The following is an 8,094-nucleotide window of genomic DNA, read 5'->3' as shown; positions in this document are numbered from 1 at the left end:
TATCCTATATGTCTTCTCTGTAGACATAATATATTATACCACTGTTATGCTGATGATACACAGCTGTACTTACCTCTGAAACCAGGTGATTCAAAGACCACGCCAACATGATATGGATTTAGGATATTTCATTGTATGAGACGGATGGAGTAGAGCCGAGATTGTATGCGAGAATGTGCTAGGGATCCAGAGGGAGGGATGAAGGGGTGAGGAAGAAGAGTGAGGGGTCGTGGGAAGTGGGGATGAAGAGATAAGAGTGACGGATGAGGGAATGGAAAGGTGAGGTATAGAGGGTTGAGGGGAGAGATGGATTGATGGATGGATGAGAACGATGGATCGGAGTCAGCCGGCGGCAGGTAAGCAGGAGACGCAGGTGAGCTGTCTCTTTGTGTGTTCTGGAACTTCGTAGAACCAGGGAAGTTGAGACTCTGTGTTGGGGAACCGTTTCTTCATGTGCTCTGCTGCAGATAGAGCCCCAAGAAGACTTCAAATGGAAAGACGTTTCAGATATCATTGGTAAGATGTGCTGAAAAAGATCCCATTGTGAACAAAGAATGTTTAGGGGGCAAATGTGACTGATTGCATTGATACAGCATCAGCATTGATTGATGTTCGCCGCTTGAATCTTGGGTGGATCGGAGAGGACCGTCTGGAAGGGGTGATGGCCCTTGAACTCCTGCGGACGGGATCTCCTCTTGGAGCAGCTGGATGGCAAAGACCATGGTATATTGGAGTTGATGGAGGGAGCGCCGGGGATTGTGGATTGTTGAGCGCTGCCGAAGTTTCTGACCAGGTTGGATGTTAGAAGATGGCGAGGATTCCACGGCATCAGTTGCCTGCCAAATGTCTTCAGCCTGATCGCTGTCTGAGGGGTTGAGAATGCACTCCTGGTCCATGGTTTAAGGTAAGCATGTTCTTCCATGTCTGTCACAGGTCATGTGAAAAAACGAATCAGAGGGAAAGATAACAGATGAGCCGAAATGGGACGTGTTCGAGGCGTGGTCTTTATTCCCAAATGTAGTTTATAAAACTTCATTTTTAGTACTCAAAGCTTCTACAAATTATTTTATCAATTCATCGAAGCATCGTTTAAGAAGTACTTTGGCTTGGTGGCAGCAGAGAACAACAACGCAAACGTTGTGTGGCCTTCAGATTCGGATCAAGAACAGTGCATAGAGAGCTTCATGGAATGGGTTTCGAGCAGCATCTATCCTTAAATCAGTGCAATGCAAAGCATCAGATGTAGTAGTGTGAAGCATGCCGCCACCAGATGCTTGAGCAGTGGAGACATGTTCTCTGGAGTGACGAATCACGCTTCTCTGTCTGGCAATCCGATGGACAAGTCTGGGTTTGGAGGTTGCCAGGAGAACTGTAATTGCCTGACTGCACTGTGCCAAGTGTAAAGTTTGGTGGATCGGGGATTATGGTGTGGGGTTGTTTTTCCGGGGTCGGGCTTGGCCCCTTAGTTCCAGTGAAAGGAACTATTAAAAGAGACCTATTATGCTTTTCCACATTTTATGACTTATCTACAATGTTATAATGTTGGATGTTCATGTTAAATGTAACCCTTTTCACCATAGGCTCGTGATGAGGCAAGTACTTTATAAAGCAACATATATAAGTATTAAACCCCCTTAACCCTAATGCTTGGTAAAATGGTGAAAGAGACATCCCATTGTATCATAGACCTGTCTAGGAACACTATGATTCTCACTCTCTCTACTAACCAATGAGAGGCTGAAGGAATACTCTTGGTTTTAACCCCTATTGAATATTACCACAGAAAATACTGATCTACACAGTGTCACATCCCGGCTCATTGAATGTGACAATAAGGGGGAGACCAAGCAGGTTAAAGTGCCAAAAAAGAATGTTTTATAAAATAAACTATAAACAACATAACTATTTACAACAGAAAAAACTTGAATATCAGTGGCATCAGTGGTGAATGGAATGCATGGATGAGTGAAAAATGTATGAAGGTTGAAGGTTGACGGCAACTCAGGAAAAAAACACAATTTATCTTGTGAATCAATGGTTGTGTGGTTAGTGATGTTTGCAATTCAAATTAATTCATGATGGCAATGAAAAGGGGAAGCATTCAAATGATTCAGCACCTGGTGGGCTGGACAAAGATATGAGGTGTGTTGTTCTTTAGTGTATATAAGGTGAACCCTTGATCTCCACAACACGCTTCTACCATCTCACTGCAGAAGGTAAGTGAAACAATTCATTCTGCAAAGATTTTTCCAGTGACTATGGCAAATGAAATACTACTTTAAGGCAGGCATAACAGAAAACTGGAAGGGTTTTGCTTGCTCTAAATTCTGACCTCAGTGTGTTGCTCTAAACTGAATTATAATGACAGAAAATGTTTTGTCTCATGTGTGAGGCCGCTGGTTGTATCTGGTGCTAATTCCAGAAATATGCATATAAGACTGCAATGCATTGTTAAACTAATGTGAGTGTTTGTACTTTCAGGGAGCTAAGAGGCTAATTTTTAGTATTCAGTCACCATCTTCTCAACACATCAGTGGTAAGTCCTGACTGTATCTGCCCAATGTCTTTCAGTCCTGTTTCTTGTTTCCAGTATTCAGCTTTGTCCTTCTTCAAACTCAGTTTCACTGCTTAAATCAGGCACAACTATTGTTGTGTGACTGTCAAACACTCACAGACAGAGGCTTTAAAATGGTGGGTTAGCATGTTCATCACTCCTTTTTTTAAAAGGCTGTAGCCAGCACACATTAACCTATGTAAAATCAGTTAATCATGGTTTGTATAATTGATTTTTGTTATAAATGTCTAAAACATGTTCTCCTCTTTTGACCATGTCAGTTCTCCACTGCTGCAAAAATGAAAAAGCCAATCTTGGTTGCTGTGATCCTTCAGCTGGTGATCACAATAATAGAGATTAATGGGGTAGGTTGCTTTATTGTTATTTATAGTTGTATATTCTTCATCTATTTATGTTGTTATTGGTGCTACCATTATTGAAAATAATCCAATGATAACCAGCCAGTAACAACCAAGCTTCCACTGCCACTACAGTTTGACTGATACAAATATATTTTCCTTCTCAACTTTAACAAAGTAGTTTTTGTGTGACCTAAATAAACAACAGCAAAAAAATTAAATCATAGCTAAGGTGATAATTATGAATATAGTATTGTGTCTTTTATTGTAGAAAATGTTTTAGTAATATCCATAAAGTATATCTTGGCCAAAAAGCACTGCTTTGGGGTCTGAAAAGCAGCTTGATGAGAAAATGCTTTTCCCTCTCAAACCCTAACACTGTAAAGTTTTTAATCCAAAGACAAAAGCCACAGAGGATATTTTATTAAACCAATAGATTTGTCCTGGATGGCCTTCAAGATTTCTTTTTTTCCCCCAGTTTTCCAAGAGTACCAACACATTTTTGATCTACCGTGATACAAAGCAACCAGTCATCTCTTTTTCTAAACAGATTTGTATCTCTAACATCTACAGTATAATAACAATAATAAGCGGAATTCAGTCCTACATTCACGATAAGAGAGACAATGAAGATGTTTGAAATGATGGCAAACAAAATCCGTTGGCAGCTTTAATCCTGCTGTTTGCACCCCTGAGGAATAAAACTCAGCTAAAACTACCTGACTCTGACTGATATATATTGCTTCAGATAACATATTCATCGAGCCACTGCTTTATTGTTCAGTTATTACAACACATTACTCAGAAGGGTTGTGCTCCATCTAGAACTCTCTACTAAATCTGATTGTTGTGTTGATTTGCTTTGCACTGAATGTAAACGTTGATCTGCATCTCTGACTTCTTCTGTTCACAGTACCAATTTGGAGATATAATTGTGTTTCCCAGGAAATGTCTCAAGAACACCGCAAAGCCCTTGTACATGCACTATGCCATTTATGTGGGCCCAAAGTCAGAAAGAGACATTGGCCAAGGTGATAATGACATAGTTCACCGCACAGGTACGTGTAGTGAGTAAAAATTAAAGTGAAGTATGCTCATTTAAATATAGTGTAGGAGCCACCAATGTAAGTTTTTTTGCATATTCATGTTCATTTAAATGTAGTAGACATATTACTACATAATGTTGGATAAGAGAGAGGAGAATAATCACGACACAAATGTTTTGTCATGCCCGAAGCTCCTAATCGATTTTTGGCTCCAGAGATGTCTGATTTAGACACTAAATAATATTTATTTTCTCGTCAGACTCAGATGACAAACTAGAACATTTCCCAAATCATTATGTGTACATACCATAGATGTGTTTGTAAAAAACTTGTAGCTGGGTTCCAGGCTTTTGTAACTTGTGTACAGTTAAAGTAAGTAAGAAAGGAGCAAACAAAATACATAGAGAACAAGTACCAGATTTTGGATCAAGTTTATATACAATATTTCTAAACGTTTATTCTCACACACAGGTGACTGGGATAGGTCAAACTGCAGATTTGACAAACTTGCAAAAGTTAGAGATAATCATCAAGAGAAGAAGGACAATTACCTCGATGGCATTAAAGGCTTCAAACCAGGATCCCCGGACGAAATTGCAAAGCGAATTGAAAAAGCCTTGAAGAACTGTGAAAGATATGACCTCCTTACCAGGAATGTGAACACATGGCTACTTTTATACGTTATGGTGAGAGCCATTCACTGCAGGTATGTACAGTGTAAAATCTTTTCACAGAAGTTTGAACATCACCATAGTACCACAATAAGAATGTAGGAGGGACAGATATTCCGTTAGAGCCTTTATTGCCAAATGCATACATGAAGTGCAGTAGGAGATGATGAGGCTTGACGGTTACACCAAATAATAAACAGAGAAACACACAATAACAATACAGTTAGGCGCCTAACAAACAATAAAAATTATTACTCTAACCAAAGGGGTGAAGGGTACTGAAATGATAGTACCACATAACAAGAGACATTCATTTAACAATTACATAATATAAGAAATTCATCATGCTCTAGCTTTGGTCATATTGTTTCCTGCCTTTCCATAAGAACTACAATTAACAAACCATGGGCCAGATTTACGAAAGGTTTGCGTCAGTAAAAACGTGTTCAAACTTGATATTAACCCGCAAATTAACGCGTAAGCTGATCTACTAAAGGTGTGCGTGCAGAATGAGTCTTTCAAAAGTGCAAAATATTGTATTGTTGTTCATTTACTACTTTTGTCTTAATGAATATGCAATTTAGGGCGTTTCAGTTTCATTGTGCAAAGTAATGGGAGGGTAACATGCAAATACATTTATTTACTACACGCAATGTGACCTAACAAGCCTAAACGCAATTTCATGTGAGTGTAACAGCATCTTTATTTAATACGTTGCCCTCCCGACTCTCCATGGCGGGAAACCATTAAAACACGCAAAGCACTCATTTAAACAATCCCACCTCCATTGTGTTTGCAAAATTAAACTTGCATCTGTTTTTTTTCACAGCATGGTTCAGCTTGTCAAAGTGTGATTAATGTTAGTAAAAGAGCACAAGAACTGCTGGCCAAAGTGAGAGAACACGTCATGGATGAAGCCAATTGTACACTTCACAGCTAACAAGGATCTTGGCAGTCAATCCTGTCAGCCTGTCCTGCTCTCTTCTGCTCTTTCCTCACATGACATGAGGTCCTGTTTGAAATAAAAATGACTGAGCAAGAACTTTGGTTCATTGTCCCTGTTATTGTTAGGAATGACTTTACCTTCATCTCTGCTTGTACACAAACTGTTCAACTCAACATGGGGTTAGACATAGAATATAATTAAATGATAGACTGATGGTTATCTGAGTAAAATTACAGTGTCTTATTAAATATAATTTTAATATTATATAATATTGCATAAATATATTTGATGCTCAGAGGTTTTATGTAAGAAATTACACTGACAAGCACTCGCAAGACTAATTAATCCAAAGAATGTCTGCTCAATCAAACACTCATTCACCAGGAGCAGACTGGACTGGCCCTTTAACAACAATATAAAATAAGGAAGTTTAATAGTTTCTACCACACAATTAAAGAAACCTAAACAGAGCTGTGAAAACAGAAAACAGTCCCAGAAGGGTCCATAGAAAAGCTCAGACATGTATCTCTGCTTTTTGGTGCCATTCTTCAACTTTTTATTGTCATTTAGGATCTCCCAATAAGATTAATGGCGTTGACTGAGGGGACACTGTAAAAATGCACGGTGCATGGTGACATCACAATAAGGACATTGGTAGGTTTGCCTTTGAAACTATATACCGTAGACCAGCCACTCTGCATGGACACAAAGGTTTGAATCCCAAGTTCAGATGAAAAAATAATACCTCAGAACTCAGACTTCTTATGATAATAATTGTACACTGATTTCACGCTGAGAGGAGAGGAAAACACTGACAGATGATCCGTACTTGTATAGCGCCTTTCTAGTCTTTTCGACCACTTTTACACTACATCTGCATTCACCAGTCATACACTGAGCCTAAGTGCTCAAACAGAAACTAAAATTCACACTCATTCATACGCTGGCGGAACAGCTGTTCAGTATCTTGCCCAAGGACACTTCGACACGCAACCAGGGGGAGACAGGGATTGAACCGCCGACCTTCCAATTAACGGCCAACCCGCTCTTCCTCCTGAGCCACAGCTGCTCCAGATGGAGCGCAGACGGTCCAACAGACAAACAATCATGTGATGCAGCCCTGTTGGCCCCCCAGAAGATCTAAAGGGGATCCAAATGATCACAAATTTTTTTCACAAGACTGGTACCGGCTATATTTCTATTCATTTATATATATATGTATAAATGAATATATATTTATTATATAGTTTTAAATGTATTCTTTCATCACTTCCCAGGAAACTCAACAAACGTAACCTATTGGCCTCAGGTGAAGATACCAACGATGGTCGTTCAGTCTTGGCCACAGGTAGCCTTAACGACTGTAACGACTGTCGTCACAGCAACAAGGAACACTAACGAACCAGCGGTATCGATGAACCCACTGAGGTTAAATAGCTGAGTTTCCCTGCCAGTCAGTCAGAACTGAAGAAGTCCTTTGGATGAGGGACGAAACGTCTTCCAGTCTCTTCAACCAAGTCCAGTTGCCCTTGATTTTAACCTTCGTTGGATAATGTGACAGTGGCATTAAGTTAAACATTTGTTAAACAAAAAATACACATTGAAAGTACATGCTGTTAATAGTAAAAGTATAAAAGGCTGGTGTGTCCCCTCTGTTTCCTCTTCATGTGCTCATGGTGACCTGGATAAACTGGAGAGAGAGAGAGAGAGAGACACATATCCAGTGTTATTGTACAACTAACACTCATCACCCACCTGGCTGTCTTGTCTTGGCTCTGAGTTATCTGAGTGTTTAAAGCTGCACTGATTGTTTTGTTGGAAAGTTTGAAGAAAATTATATTTCACCTAAAATTGTTAAGGCGAGTAATCAGCTGCAGAATGTAAGTCTAATATTCACTCTGCTCTTAGCTGTGGTTTGATCTCCACCAACTCCTGACAATATTATCTGTCTCTAACTGTGTCTGTCCATATGTTTCTGGGCAGGTAGTGTCAGTGGCTTTATCTTGTATTGGCTTGATTGCAGAAAAGCCGCCTACTGGAGACGGTGTGGAAGAGCTAAATATTTCCCTAAGATATTATTAGCGACCAAAGCTAAAAAGGAAGAGAATTTTGGACTTACATCCATCAGGTGGACAAAAACCGACTCCAAATACATAAATAAATCTTCCTCAATATCTGCTGGGTGTGTAAAGACGCAACTGTGTTTGTCATATAAACTTAAAATGTGATATGTCAGTGTCGTGTTTACAGCTTGCTTCTGCCGCATCCAAAGTGGGCAGAAAATAATGGTAAAAATAAATGTGTAGATGTGTGCTTTGTCTTTGTAACGCCACAAAACAAGTAATAATACATCCTTAAAAGAAAATGTTCACAGCTTTATTTTAAGTTTTTAAATTTATAATTGGCAGTGGTGTTTAGAGGTGGCAGTTTTGATCATTTCATGTTTGATGTCAGTTCAATTTAGATAGCACCTCCATAACATAAGTTTTCTCAAGACACAGGGGGCCACCAGGAATTT

The 8,094-nt window shown here is 39.4% G+C and overlaps 3 long non-coding RNA genes across 3 annotated transcripts in view; 2 read left to right on the top strand and 1 right to left on the bottom strand.

Moving 5' to 3' along the window:
• Positions 1-2,152: 2,152 nt before the first annotated feature.
• Positions 2,153-4,607, top strand: LOC119896841. The gene is made up of 5 exons (XR_005443286.1): positions 2,153-2,216; positions 2,482-2,536; positions 2,836-2,919; positions 3,827-3,971; positions 4,431-4,607. It is a non-coding gene; the product is annotated as an uncharacterized LOC119896841 (long non-coding RNA).
• A 7-nt stretch (positions 4,608-4,614) lies between these two features.
• LOC119896840 lies at positions 4,615-5,672 on the top strand. The gene is made up of 2 exons (XR_005443285.1): positions 4,615-4,665; positions 5,460-5,672. It is a non-coding gene; the product is annotated as an uncharacterized LOC119896840 (long non-coding RNA).
• A 1,531-nt stretch (positions 5,673-7,203) lies between these two features.
• Positions 7,204-8,094, bottom strand: part of LOC119896839 — a 2,736-nt gene continuing 1,845 nt past the window's right edge. Inside the window, exon 3 of the long non-coding RNA XR_005443284.1 lies at positions 7,204-7,266. This is a non-coding gene — a long non-coding RNA (uncharacterized LOC119896839). The remainder of the gene's footprint in view (positions 7,267-8,094) is intronic.

Source organism: Micropterus salmoides, unplaced genomic scaffold, assembly GCF_014851395.1.
Source record: "Micropterus salmoides isolate LMB-PRFRI ecotype aquatic unplaced genomic scaffold, ASM1485139v1 Ms_hic_scaffold_11, whole genome shotgun sequence".
Lineage (NCBI taxonomy): Eukaryota > Metazoa > Chordata > Actinopteri > Centrarchiformes > Centrarchidae > Micropterus > Micropterus salmoides.
The sequence above is the reverse complement of the archived record's forward strand: the minus strand, read 5'-3'. Positions and strand labels throughout refer to the sequence as shown.